Consider the following 15,427-nt stretch of genomic DNA (forward strand, 5'->3'; position numbering starts at 1 on the left):
CTGTAGGAGCTGTGTTCTATTCTAGCACCACAAGCCCATTTACTGAGAGTACGCACAATACTCTACATGGTACTTTATTGGGGTGCATTTACACTAGACCATTATTGGTAATGAGTGTTCCCAATAATTGGCCAGTGTAAACAGGCTGCCAATCGCCAGATAAACAAACAACTTATTCGTTGGATGAAAAGATTTTTTAGCTTTGTTAAAAATCACTGTGGGACATGTGCTGCTGAAAATAATTAGTCTATGTGCACAAACCGGTCTATTGCTGATCATCTTGAAATGGAAGACCGTTAGCTTGTCTAAACAGGCTGTTAAACGGCCGCTATCGGCTAGTGCAAACGCGCCCTTACTTCCCAACATGCAGAGAAAATGCCAAAGTAAAATGGTCTCTTCATTTTGAGGTCAATGAGATTCCGAGTTAATGGGTTCCCAATCAATTAGCCATCGTACACAGTACAATCTCTATTTTATTTTTAACCAAAACCATCTACATAAAGAAATTGACCATTTTAATTGTCTTTGGCAAAAGAAAATCCAGCATGTGTTGCATGCACCTACTGACAATTTTGGAACCTTGCGTAATATACTGGCAACAGCATTTTTGTCTATTATATGCTTCACCTTACAATATTAGTGGTCACGATCACCTACAAAAATGTTACTTACCTGCAGATATAGAGGCCAATTAATCAAAGTGTTTACGCGCTTTTTTTTTTTCTTTTTTTTTTTTAATGTTAAGTCGCAATGTGAAGTTACACAAAATTGTTACTTTTTTTGGCCAAATTCTATATAAGGTATGCCACTTTAGTGATGTAACTTGCACCAGAAATAATACTCCAGTCCCTAACTGGAGTAGTGTTTCTGGCGACATACTTCACTGAGTAGATGCGCTGAAACGCCAATAGACAATGAGAACAGATTGCCAGTCGTTGATCCACTTACAGACATAAGCAGAGGTGTACAGGGGAAGCTTGTTAATCCATATCACCAATGTTGCAGTCATCTTGGGTTCAGATTCAGTTTTTCATATGGGAAAGGTAGATGTGTGTGTGTGTGGCACAATCTACTAAAGAAGTTCATCAGTACAAACAGTAGTCAGGTTACAGTAACTACGGTATTTGTTCTGATGTTAAAACATTAACTTTACTAATGTTCACAAGCGATGTGAAAGGCAACGTGCCAACCGGAACGTCTTAAGATCGTCCTTGATTCTGCTGTACAAATTAAGTGATATGTCTCATTGCAGACGATTACAACTAATGCCAACCTAAAAAGCCCCTCCTTGCCCACAGTGTAGTTGCTAATCTTGCCAAAATCTGAGAACCATATTTTGTTACCAATAAACCAAAAACTGGATGACTCAAAAAATCAGCAATAGCGGCTCTTACCTCGTTCAGCAAGAGCCTGCATCTTGGCACTAGTAGTCTGTCTCTGCAATTTTGGGTAGTTGTGACTTTTGTTTTCTCATAAATGACACCCTTACAAAATTCAGTTCGGCTGTGGAATGCCTTCTCAGACCTTTTAGATAGAATTTGCAGAATGGTTGACATGGCAACTTGAGAGAAACCCACATTTACCCAAGCAAGTAAAGGAAATTACTTTAGCTAAACCTCTGGTAACAAGGCAAATGAGCTTCATACCCTGAACTATTCCATACCTTATATTTAACCTAGAATAGGTCATGCTGAGGTCTTTACCATTATTCAGCCCAAAGAGTTACTTTTTTGTCAATATTAATCAGCTGTGATCTAGTTTCCAGTTTGACAGATCTACTGAAGATCCTTCTCAGTGGTGTTTTCTTGATTTGGTGCTATACCTCTGCACCACCCTTTCTAGGACCACAGCTTTTGGAAAAAAAAAAGTATTTTTACACAAATTATGAGAAAACCCTTTAAAATATTCTTTGCGCACTAGTTTAAGGCCATAATCCGTATTTATAAGCCAAAAACAGTCAGAGGAAAAGTATAATAGAAATACGTCACCACTTCTGCATTTTTTACCCACTCCTGGTTTTTGCTGACAAATACTGATGTAAAATACTGAACATGTGCACGTGGACTTACTTTTCCACAGTTCCTTTACTTGTTCAGGCCTGTTGTTACTTTTTCAAATATGCTCCACTGACACGGAACAAAAAGCAATTTATGTAATGTGGTTTCTTGGCCACTCAATACTTTTTTTTTACTTGGTGTAAGGCTATGTGCCCACAATGCAGAAATGAAGCAGAAAATTTCTGCAGCGTTTCTGCATGGTCTTGGCAGTCAAAAACGCATGCGGATTTTACACGCGTTTTTGCAGCGGTTTTACATGCGGATTTGACTTGCATTTTTCAAGTCCATTGGGACCTCAAATCCGCATGCAGAAACGCACAAATAATGGACATGCTGTGGATTTTTCCACAAGGAAAATCCGCTGCGGAAAAATCCGCAGCATGGGCACAGAACATGCAGATTTTCATTGGGGATCATGGGGCACGGATTACCAAGCGTTTTTAAAGCCTTTCTGCTGCCGAAATTCCGCATTAAAAATGCTTGAAAAACGCATAGTGGGCATGCAGCCTTAGCCTGAAAGATTTTCAGCAGAGACTGCATTAGTATGTCAAATGTGAGATCTCGGAAGTAGGACCCCCCCCCCCCCCACTAAGGGATTTGCTTACTACATTCTTATATTTTCTACTGTTGTAAAGGGGTTCTCTAGCCATATAAAAAATAACTATAGGAAAGTTAATAATACATTCCTAAATATCTACTAATTAGCAAATTACACTTATTTAGTCTAGGGAGGTTATCACTATAGAACTAAAATGGCTGCTCCCTTGTTATACTTACCCTAAACCTGTCATCGAATGTTAAAGTTACAGATGTCTTTGTGTATGTGTAGTAGGTACACCTGCCTTCTTCCCACCTCCTCAGTTGCATGTGTAGGAATATGCTCATAGTGCATATTCTGATCTAATACTGGAGGTAACAGACTGCTTACACTGCTGTCCACCATCTATCTGATCTATTACTGGAGATACCAGGAGTATTGAGATACAAAGAGACCCTCACACTGCTGTCTATCTAATCTAATACTGGAGATAGCCTTACCTCTGCACTCCTGTTATGTTCACACATCATGGTTTTTTCGGCATTCATTTTCTGCATCAAAACCTGATTAGTGTTGAGCGAGTATGTTCTGTTAACCCTTTCCCCGAGTACACTCGGGCCGAGCTCCGAGTATTTACAGCTGCTCGGTGATGCGTTTGAATCGCTCCCGTGTGCATGATTTGTGACTGTTTGACAGTTTCATTACATGTGAGGAATGTCTATTTCTTACACATTCCTCATATGTAATAAAGCTGTCAAACAGTTGTAAATCATGCACACCGGAGCGATTCAAACGCATCACCGAGCAGCTATAAATACTCGGAGCTCGGCCCGAGCATACTCGGACAGAACATACTCACTCAACACTAAACCTGATCTCTTGTCAGGAGGTTGTTCAGGATTTTTGTTGCTGTTTTCTTGCGGTGTGTTTTTCTCAGTGTCCTTTTGTCTCTGTTATGCATGTACATAAAGTACAGTGAAAAAAAACTCATTCTGGTTTAGGTACAAAAAGCGCTGAAAAAAACCATGTGTGAACATAGCCAAAGTTCAGCTTTGTTTCCTCCACAGAAGCATGAATACAGGTCACCAATGCAAGACATATGTGAAACCATATTAACCAGAATTTCAAATGTACAGTGGGGGAGGTGAATTGTTCTGGAATAGTTTACCTAAGACACTGGCAGTGCATTGAGTTTGTATGACACAAATTTACTTTCACAATATGATCTGTCATTCAGTTGCACAGGCATTGTTCAATTTCACACCTGCCTGGGCCACAGGTATTGTTCAATCTCACACCTAGCTCAGCCAATGTTTACACATCACTAATTTAATTACTCTGTACTAATACAAACTACCATCTCAGTGACCAAGACAAGATGATAAAATCACAAAAATAAATGAGTTTCACATACTGCTGTACTTGCTTATTTTCAGTAAAAACGCAGAAAAACCTGATAGCTATGTTCATACTAGGTGTTTTTTCACTACCAATTATTTCCAATGGGTGAAAAAACGCTAAAAGAAGTGACATGCTCTATTTTGCAGAAAAAAAAAAACATGCAAGGCACAAAATCCTGAACAAAAAGACCCACGATGTGTGAACTAAGAATTTTGGAATCTCATAGACTTTGCTGGTACTGTAAAACGCAGCTGAAAATTTGCATAAAAAAAGCTGAAAAAAACATGATGTGTAAACATAGCCTAAGAAGCTGATCACACTCCTTTCCACCCTTTCTTTCTCATCTAATACTGAAGTTACCAGGAGTGCTGAGGTAAGAGGAGGCTGCTTACACAGTCTATCTGATCTAATACTAGAGATAGCAAGGGTGCTGACCTACGAAGAGGCTGCTCACAGGCCTGTCCATCCTGTCTTTCTAATCTTATTCCTGGGGATATCAGGGGTGCTAAGGTAAATAATGCTGCTCAAACTCCTGTCCACCCTGCCTTTCTAATCTAATACTGGGGATACCAGGAGTGCTGAAGTAAGCGGCTACTCACACTGCTGTCCACACAGTCTATCTGATTTAACAATTGAGATACCAGGGGAGCTGAGGTAAGAAAAAGCTGATCACACTGCTGTCCACCATGCCTGTCTGATTTAGCACTGGAGATGGCAGGAGTACTGAAGTAAGAAGAAGCTGTACATCCCTTTCATTTTGAATGCTTAGCGGCTGCGGTGAGGTGTAGATAGCTTGACAGTATATGGTATAAATATCACAACAGCGGTGCTATTAACATTCTAAGACAGGTTTCTCTCAGTCTGTCAAGATGGCAGACTATCACTAATTCTATATTGATCACCTCCCTAGATCAGTGCTCCCCAACTCCGGGCCTCAAGGCTCACCAACAGATCATGTTTTCAGGATTTCCTGTGCAGGTAATGCAATTATTACCTGTGCAATACTAAGGAAATCCTGAAAACATGACCTGTTGGTGAGCCTTGAGGCCCGGAGTTGGGGAACACTGTCCTAGATAAAACAAGTGTGATTTGCTATTTAAGGGTATTTAGGAATTTCTATATAACAACATTTCCTTTATTTTTATTTTCTATTTCCTGGAGAATACTGTAAAATATTATATTTAGAATGTAATTCTAATTTCTTTAGTCCCAGCAGTAGCATAAAGCTCTTTCCTTCCCTGTATTGTATTTGGTCAGCCTTGCTAATAAAGGTTTAAAATACAAACTTTGGATAAACGGGTTGTCTATTACAGGCCTCCCCTGCTTTATTACTTCAGTCGCCCATATACAACAAAAACAATTAATACTCTCCTCCTGCAGCGACAGCATCCTGATGATGTTGGCACTGCTATTCTGGGTGCATCACGTGACAATCTTGTGTCAAGTGACCACTGTACCCAATCAGTAGCTGCTCATTGTCTGCAGCCATTTAGTATTCTGTTCAGTATGCTGCGAAAGGATGCTCTGATAGAATAGTAAAGGCAGCGACCGCCCTTTTGCTTCATTGGTCACTGCACATAATGTCACGTGACCTACTGAGAATAGCAGTGCTGACATCACAGTGGATTTTACATGGGGCACTGTAGTATTTAAGCAGGGGTTGTCTAGTAGTGGATAATCCCTTTATGCTTGGGGCACCTTCTATATTACTGATGAATTCTAGTCTTTTTTGACCTGGAGAAACTAAGTACTTGGCTCAGCAGTCTTATCCCATTTGCTTAACCCCTCTACGAGCGGGTGTCAGTTCCGGCAGCATAACGTGCTATGTCTGCCATGCATTAAAACTGCCACTACGTTTAAACACGCAGTGACAGTTCCGTGCTGACAGCTGAGTGGCACAGGAAGTGCAGAGACCGATGGCATGGCAGAGGACAGTGATCGTGCTGGAGGTGCCCCCATCGGAACCTCGTGACGAAATCATGGGGAGCCAATGGTTGTCATGGAACTCAGAGGTCAAACAATGACCACCTGGTATGCCATGTACGGTGGCCTGTTCCTTCCAGCCACAGGCTGGGTGTAACAGTAGAACTTCCTGTGTAATATCATAGGGCTGGCGCATTGCAAAGCATGATGTAAAAACAAAAATAAGCAATACACACATTTAGTATCGCCCTGTACGGAACAGCCTGACCTATAAAAATATCCCACTAGTTAACCCCTTCAGTGAACACCGTAAAAAATGTAAAAACGTGGCAAAAAAAATAGTTTTTCAGCATACCGCTGGAAAAAACAAGTGGAATAAAACGCAATCAAACCGACCATTGTAAATAAAAATGCAAAAAACAAGCCGCCAAACAGCTCCATCAGTGTAAAAATAAAACAGTTATAGCTCTTAGAATAAAAAGATGCACAAACAATATTTTTTTTATAAAAAGTTTTTGTGTAGAAGCAACAAAGCATTAAAAAAATAATATAAATGGGGTATCGCTGTAATTGTACTGACCCGAAAAATAAAGCTGCCGTATCAATTTTAGCACATGGTGAACAGCATAAAGAAAAAAAGAATTTCCTTAATTGCTGTTTTTTGTTCATTCCCCCTCTCAAAAATCCTGCAAAAAAACAAAAACAAACCCTCACATGACTCTGTTTGCTGAAATATAGAAAAATTATAGCTCTCAAAATATGATGATACAAAAACTTTATTTTGCAAAAAAGCACGTCGTTTAGTGTGTGATAGTAGCCAAACATAAAAAACTATATAAATCTGGTATAGCACCGATACGAAGAATAAAGTCGTCTAATCACTTATAACGCACGAGAACCGGTGTAAAAAAAATAAATAAAACCAATTCTTCATCTGCTTGTTTGTTGATCGCAGTAAGCAGAGGTGTATCTAGGTTTTCTGGCACCCGAGGTAAGAATTCAGTTTGGCGCCCCCCCCACAAGCACATATGCGATTTGTGACTGTAAGATTGAAGTGGCCATGTGATGACTGCTGGAACCAACGAGCAGAGCTGAATCCTGACAGTGAGTATATTATATGCTGTTAGGATTGTTATAATTAAAGGGCTTGTCCAGGTTTGTGATAAAAGTCTGCAGTCACTTTAGGTGATTGCAGGCTTCTGAATTCTCACAGCGCATGCACTGCACACTTTTAGGATTCTCCCTTGCACAAGTATGCGATTTGTATAATTTGGGCAGCACGGTGGCTCAGTTGTTAGCACTGCAGTCTTGCAGCGCTGGGATCTTGGGTTTTAATCCCACCAAGGACAGCATCTGCAAGGAGTTTGCATGTTCTCCCCGTGTTTGAGTGGGTTTCCCCTGGGTTCTCCGGTTTCCTCCCACTCCAACGACATACAGATAGCGAATCTAGATTGTGAGCCCCAATGGGGACAGTGCCATTAATGCCTGTAAATTGTCTGAATTGTAAAGCGCTGCGGAATATGTTGGCGCTGTATAAATAAAAAGATTATAATTATCATGGCCACATTCCAACTAAACTTGTTCGTTCAATTCATTTTCATTGAATGAGGCCGCGCATGTCAGACACGTGACCACATGTATGCAATTTGCCAGCACAAGAGAAGAGAATCCTGATAGCATGCAGTGCGCACTGTGAGAATTCATAAGCCTGCAGTCACATAGACTCACTGCAGATTCATCACAAACTTGGAAACCCCTTTAATGATCCTAACATAGATAAAAATATGAGAATTTGTATCACAAAAACATTTACATCCAGGTACCTTATAGATCGCGACGTCTCTGAAGTCGTTCTCTTTCTTTTCTACTTTATTTTAGCCAGATGCCATGATGATGCATTTTCTCATCCACAGCTCATCTCTGTAGACTTCGACTTTCTTCGGTCTTCTGCAGCACATACCCACACGATGCCCTTAAAGATAGCAGTGTCATTCTAATGCTTCTGAATAAAAATATCTGCCCTACGGTGAGCTCCTGAATAAATAATTGCCCCTCACTATATTCCCTGCACAAAATATGACCCCCACACTGTCTCTCTTATGGTACATGCCCTCCATACTGGGCCTCCTTTTCACAATGCAGCCGCCGGGGAGACACCTCAGACAGCTGCATTAGGCAGCCCAACTGCACCCCCCCTGCTAGCTGCACCCAGGGCACATGCCCCAACTTTCCCCCCTCTAGATACGCCTCTGGCAGTAAGGCTCGGCGCACATTTATTCTGTGATCTATGTTGAAAGCTTACACCGGAGTTTCCATATACATCTCTGAAATACATGATTCAGACGGAACCCCCGAAGGAAGATTCCCTAAAATGAAGCAGATGGAGACACTGTGGACGCCATCTAGCCTATGATCCAACGGTGTCTGTCTTTTTAGGCGCGCATAAAAGCGTGGTCGGGCACAGTTTTGTGCACCTCTGAAAAGCCAGATACCGCGAAACAGAAGACAGACGGAGTCCAGAGTAACTCTGCCGTCTCATTATAGTGATTATATCTCTCGGGGGTTTCATCCGATTCACATATTTTGTAGATTTAGGTGGAAACTATGATGTAAGTGCTCGGCGTAGAGCACAGGATAAATGTGAACTGTTCCAAAATGTTCTGAACCCCAAAATGCCACGAATAAAATCTTCTACTCAACTCACAAAAAGTCACCACTCAGGTGTCAACTGTTAATAGAATTATAGGGGGCTTCCACATTACTGGTAGCACAAAGGCTCTGGAAAAGTGACGTGGCTCCCACCAAAAGAAATCCAGCAAAATCTGCTCTCCTAAATCCAAATGCCCCCCTCCTCCTGAGCCCCACAATGTGCCTAAACCGCAGTTAGCATCCACATCTTTGGCATTACTGTAGCGATGAGGGCCCTCTTAATTTACAGAGTGCGTGTCTCCAGAAGCTTGAGCTGGGTACAATGGGCACTACAATGTACAGGGTACTACAGTGTACTGGGCACTATAATTGCATATTTGCATTTTCAATTAGCAACATCCATTGCTGCTCGTTTCTGGAAAACACCCATGGCGTCAAAAACATCACTACACCTGTAGATTAGTGATGAGCAAACGTGCTCGCCACTGCTCGGTACTCGCAAGTATTTCCGAGTTGCTCGGGCGGGAACTCGTGTCCCCTCCCTGCATGTTTGGCGCTCTTTAGAGAGCCAATGAACATACAGGGATTGCCTGCCATGCACTGTAATGCCATAGCCATGTTCATTGTGGGCATTACAGTGTTTGGCTGGCCGCACAGCATCATCAGGTGTATATAAGACCGGGCACCGCCATGCTCATCATAGTCTACTCCGGAACCAGGCGAAGTAGGGAGAGCTACTGCTGCGTCAGGGAAAGGATTGCTTCTTCATAGTTAGTACAGGTATTCCACAACATATTATATATATATATATATATATATATATATATATATATATATCCAACTGAACTAACAGTCCTTCTGAGGACTAATCCAGCTGCATATATTCAGTGATGATAGCAGGAATCAGGCAGGCAGGCAGTGTATGTGGCAGACTGCAATGCATGATACAGCACAAGAGGGTCCATTGAACGTCCTGTTAGTATAGGTATTCCATAACATACATATATATATATATATATATATATATATACACTGCTCAAAGCAATAAAGGGAACACTCAAATAACACATCCTAGATCTGAATGAATGAAATATTCTCATTGAATACTTTGTTCTGTACAAAGTTAAATGTGCTGACAACAAAATCACACAAAAATCATCAATGGAAATCAACTTTATTAACCAATGGAGGCCTGGATTTGGAGTCACCCCCAAAATTAAAGTGGAAAAATACACTACAGGCTGATCCAACTTTGATGTAATGTCCTTAAAACAAGTAAAAATGAGGCTCAGTATTGTGTGTGGCCTCCACGTGCCTGTATGACCTCCCTACAATGCCTGGGCATGCTCCTGATGAGGTTGTGGATGGTCTCCTGTGGGATCTCCTCCCAGACCTGGACTAAAGAATCCGCCAACTCCTGGACAGTCTGTGCAACGTGACGTTGGTGGATGGAGCGATACATGATGTCCCAGATGTGCTCAATCGGATTCAGGTCTGGGGAACGGGCGGGCCAGTCCATAGCTTCAATGCCTTCATCTTGCAGGAACTGCTGACACACTCCAGCCACATGAGGTCTGGCATTGTCCTGCGTTAGGAGGAACCCAGGGCCAACCGCACCAGCATATGGTCTCACAAGGGGTCTGAGGATATCATCGGTACCTAATGGCAGTCAGGCTACTTCTGGCGAGCACATGGAGGGCTGTGCGGCCCTCCAAAGAAATGCCACCCCTCACCATTACGGACCCACTGCCAAACCGGTCATGCTGAAGGATGTTACAGGCAGCAGATCACTCTCCACGGCGTCTCCAGACTCTGTCATGCCTGTCACATGTGCTCAGTGTGAACCTGCTTTCATCTGTGAAGAGCACAGGGAGCCAGTGGCGACTTTGCCAATCCTGGTGTTCTGTGGCAAATGCCAAGCGTCCTGCACGGTGTTGGGCTGTGAGCACAACCCCCATCTATGGACGTCGGGCCCTCATACCATCCTCATGGAGTCAGTTTCTAACCGTTTGTGCAGACACATGCACATTTGTGGCCTGCTGGAGGTCATTTTGCAGGGCTCTGGCAGTGCTCCTCCTGTTCATCCTTGCACAAAGGCGGAGGTAGCGGTCCTGCTGCTGGGTTGTTGCCCTCCTACGACCCGGTCCACGTCTCCTGGTGTACTGGCCTGTCTCCTGGTAGCGCCTCCAGCCTCTGGACACTACGCTGACAGACACAGCAAACCTTCTTGCCACAGCTCGCATTGATGTACCATCCTGGATGAGCTGCATTACCTGAGCAACTTCTGTGGGTTGTAGAGTCTCTCTCATGCTACCATGAGTGTGAAAGCAAAACCAACATTCAAAAGTGACCAAAACATCAGCCAGAAAGCATTGGTACTGAGATGTGGTCTGTGGTCCCCACCTGCAGAACCACTCGTTTATTGAGCGTGTCTTGATAATTGCCAATAATTTCCATCTATTGTCTATTCCATTTGCACAACAGCATGTGAAATTGATTATCAATCAGTGTTGCTTCCTAAGTGGACAATTTGATTTCACAGAAGTATGATCTACTTGGAGTTATATTCTGTTGTTTAAGTGTTCCCTTTATTATTTTGAGCAGTGTATATATATCCATCTGAACTAACAGTCCTTCTGAGGACTAATCCAGCTGCATATATTCAGTGGTGATAGCAGGAATCAGGCAGGCAGTGTATGTGGCAGACTGCAGTGCATATAGTACAAGAGGGTCCATTGAATGTTCCTGCTGCTGCTGTTCTTACTGATATTTGTAGACATAGCCCCAGATATCAAGGGCCAGGGCAATTTTTTTTGTATCTTAATCCTGGTTATTTGCTTAAAAAGCAATCCAGAGTATACCATTTTGTGCTCCATTTGCTTGTTCTCACTGCAGAATAAAGCCAGAGCTGTTCCATATTTCAGCGATAAAAATCCAGAAATTTAAACTGAACGTGGAAAATATTGGCCTTTCCATTCTGTTGCAGCTATTCACACCAGGTGTCTGTGAAGGATAGTATTAGCAAATAACAGGCCTGCTTTTTAAAACCGTGGTTCTCTGTCAGACATAACACCTATAAGAGTGTTCCAAAATCAGATATTTCTTCCATTTTCATTCAGTTGCCACAACAAACACACACATCTTGTCGCTCGACCTTCCTGTCCCAATTACTAGGGGACCGAAGACCACCACTATTGAACACAGAGCAGTATCAAAAGGTTATTGGTTGGATAGCAGATAATGCTTCCAGTCACTTAGCCACCACCACTCTGTCTTCCACACAGTCAAGTCTCAGTAGCCATGGGTCTGGACCACATATTCCTCACCCTGATCCTCCTTCCTCCCGCCATGCCCGGAGACAACTGATCCCACACAAGAGGAGGACCAGGGTGTGGTAGTGGAATACGAGGAGGTGGATGATATAGTAACTGACCCAACCGGACAGGGGGACATACAGAGCGAGGACAGCAGCACACAGGAGGAGGGAGGTGTAGCACCACAACAGGCAGGAAGAAGCAGTGTGGTGGCCGCAGACACAATGCGTGAAAGTGTTCCTTGTAACGCCAACACTACGGAAGTTGCCAGTACAACTGTTAGGTCTTCCCGACTCTGGTTATTTTTTAAAGACTCTGCAGATAACCCCAAAAAGGCCATTTGCACCACCTGCCAGGCAAGCATCAGCAGGGGTAGCAAAACTAGCAGCCTAACCACCACCAGCATGATCAGGCACATGGCAGCAAAGCACTCGACTAAGTGGGCCGAACCTCTGTTGTCCAGCAACAGTGTCTGCGGGTGACACCACTGCTGGTTTCGCTGTTGTGCGTGCACGCCAATCCCCTGTTCATGGCGCATGCCAAGATGCCTCCCTCCCTGCACCTGTCGTTGCACACTCTCAACTAGCACCATCAGCAAGCACGTTCACATCCTTGTCCCAGTGCAGCGTTCAGTTGTCCCTACCCCAGTACTTGGAACGCATGCGCAAATACGCAGCCAACACCTCACAGGCCACACTACTAAATTCACACATTTCGCGAATGCTTGCACTCAAAATGTTGCCTTTTAGGCTCGTGGAGATGGAAGCTTTCCGCAACCTGATGGCCATCCCTTGGTACTCTGTCCCCAGCTGTTACTATCTCTCCCGGTGTGCCGTCCCTGCATTACATGAGCATGTGTCCCACAACATTAGCCATGCCCTCAACAACGCAGTTACTGGGAAAGTCCACCTAACCACGGACACGTGGACAAGTGCTTGTGGGCAGGAAGGGTACAACTCGCTGATGTTACACTGGGTTAATATTGTGGAAGCCGGGACCCAGTTGGACCTTGGGATGGAACACGTCCTCCTGACACCGACGATTGTGGGCCCTGGATCAATTTGGGTTGCCCCCACATTCTACAGCTCCTGCACCTCCTCCTCTTCAGCCTTCATCTCCGAAATGACCACATCAGTCACAAGCTGGAAGCACTGCAGCACTGCCTCAGCCAAGCGGCAACACACTGTGCGGAAGCTAATATGCTTAGGTGATAAACCGCACAATGCTGAAGAGTTGTGGACAGCTCTGAAAGAGCAGGCAGATCTGTGGCTGAGACCGCTGAAAATGTTGACAGGCTGACTCTTATCAAAATGAACAAGGGCTGGATTGGGCCAGACTTCTCAATACCACGGAATGATAGCAGAGTAACATAAACTCAAATACAGTGTCTTTATTTTGGGAGGTCTAACTCTATTCCCATGAACCTCTGTCTTCACACCCAGACATTGGTATACACTTCTTGATTTTGTCTATTTGCTCTTGTCCTCCTCCTTCTCCGGATCCTCATCCTCCACCACCATAGGCAAAACAGTATGGGAGACACACTTCCTAATAATGGGAGCATTTTTTGCAGGAGGCCCTCTGACCTCTACGTCTCTTGCAAGGGGCATTGGAGTTCCTCCAAATTTTTGGCAGTCGATGTTTCACTGCATAGGCAAACAGTATGGGATACACACTTCCTAATAATAGGAACATTGTTTTCAGGAGGCCCTCTGACCTCTACGTCTCTTATAAGGGGCATTGGAGTTCTTACAAATTTTTGGCAGCCGTTTCTTCACTGCATAGGCAAACAGTATGGGAGACACACTTCCTAATAATGGGAGCATTTTTTGCAGGAGGCCCTCCGACGTCTACGTCTCTTGCAAGGGGCATTGGAGTTCCTCCAAATTTTTGGCAGCCATTGCAGTCACTGCATATGCAATAACAGTATAGGAGACCCACTCATTAATAATTGGAACAACAAAGCATAGCCGACTGCTGGCCCTTTAAGAATAGTAAGGGCCGCCTGATGGCCCTATAAAAATAATCTTTGTGACTTTCATCATAAATGAAACAGGATGTGTCTGATGATGTGTCACACACCACATGGCCAGATAAGGTTGTAAAATGTTAAAATGACATTTACTGGTAAATGTTTTTTCACCGTTGAAAGCAATACAAAAGTGCAAAAACGCTACGTGTGAACATAGCCCAAGATGTTGAGGAGCATTTTTGTTTTTGGTTATTTATTTTGACTTATATACAAGTCATTACCCTGGAAAGGATGTTCCTTAACATATTTCCCTGGAAAATCAATTTTGGTTTAGTTTTTGTATGTTTATTATGAGTCCGTAAAAGTGGCCTAATACCTACGTTGTTGACAGCAGTGACCTGGGAGTCCGAAATGCTTCCAGGGGCTCCCCATGCTGTTCCCATGTCATTTGAGCACGGTTCCCATCGATTTGAGCAATTTTTAGTTCCTCTGCAGACTACCGGGGGGGAGCCGCCGGAAAAATGCTCGAGTTTCCCATAGCCTTACATTTGGGCTTGTTTTTCGGTCCGAGCACTCAAGCATTTCAATTTGCTTGACTCAAACAACGAGTACCCGAGCATTTTAGTGCTTGCTCATTACTAGTGTAGATAAATTCCAAGAAGGGTTTAATTTCCAGATTGAGGGCACTTGAGGTGGGATTCTGCTCTTCTGGCATTTAGGGGCTCTGTATATGGAGTTCGCAAACTATTCAATGAAAATTTGTTCTCCAAGAGTCAAATAGCGCTCCTTCCTCCCCAAGCCTCGCTGTGTGTGCCTCATTCAGCAGACATTGTATAACAAATTATGAGGTAATTTTTACCTATTTCTCCATGTGAAAATGTAAAATCTAGGGCTAAAACAACATTATAGTGGTAAAAATTAAATTTATTTTTTCACTGTTCAATGGTATAAAAATTTTTGAGACACATGTGGCGTCAATATGATCACTGCACCCCTAGATGATTTCATTAAGACATGTAGTTTGTAAAATGGGATCACTTATTGGGGTCCTGCTGTCCTGACACCTCAGAGGCTCTGCCAATGTGACATCGCACCCACAAATCATTCCAGGCAAATCTACACTCATATGGCGCTCCCTCTCTTCTGAGCTTTCCACGGTGCCTAAAAATAGTTTTTGACCACAGCTGTACACAGGAGACATGGCGTAACAATTTTTGGGATCCATTTTCGCCTGTTACCTTACTGAAAATGAAAGATTTGAGGCTAAAACTACATTTCTGGGGAGAAAATGTATTTTTTAATTTTCACGGTCCAATGTTTTAAAATTCCGCAAAGCAACTGTGAGTTCAAGATGTTCACCACACCTCTAAATAAATTCCTTGAGAGGTGTACAGTAGTTTTCAAAATAGGGTCACTTGTGGGGGGCTTCTACTATTTAGACACATCGGGGGCTCTTCAAACGCTACATGGTGCCTACTCTCAATTCCAGGCAATTTTGTGTTCAAAAAGTCAAACTGTGTTCCTTCCCTTCTGAGCCCTGCCATGCGGTCAAACAGTAGTTTTCCCTCACATA

Source organism: Phyllobates terribilis, unplaced genomic scaffold, assembly GCF_046119375.1.
Source record: "Phyllobates terribilis strain yellow unplaced genomic scaffold, ASM4611937v1 Scaffold_2__4_contigs__length_985480577, whole genome shotgun sequence".
NCBI classification, from domain to species: domain Eukaryota; kingdom Metazoa; phylum Chordata; class Amphibia; order Anura; family Dendrobatidae; genus Phyllobates; species Phyllobates terribilis.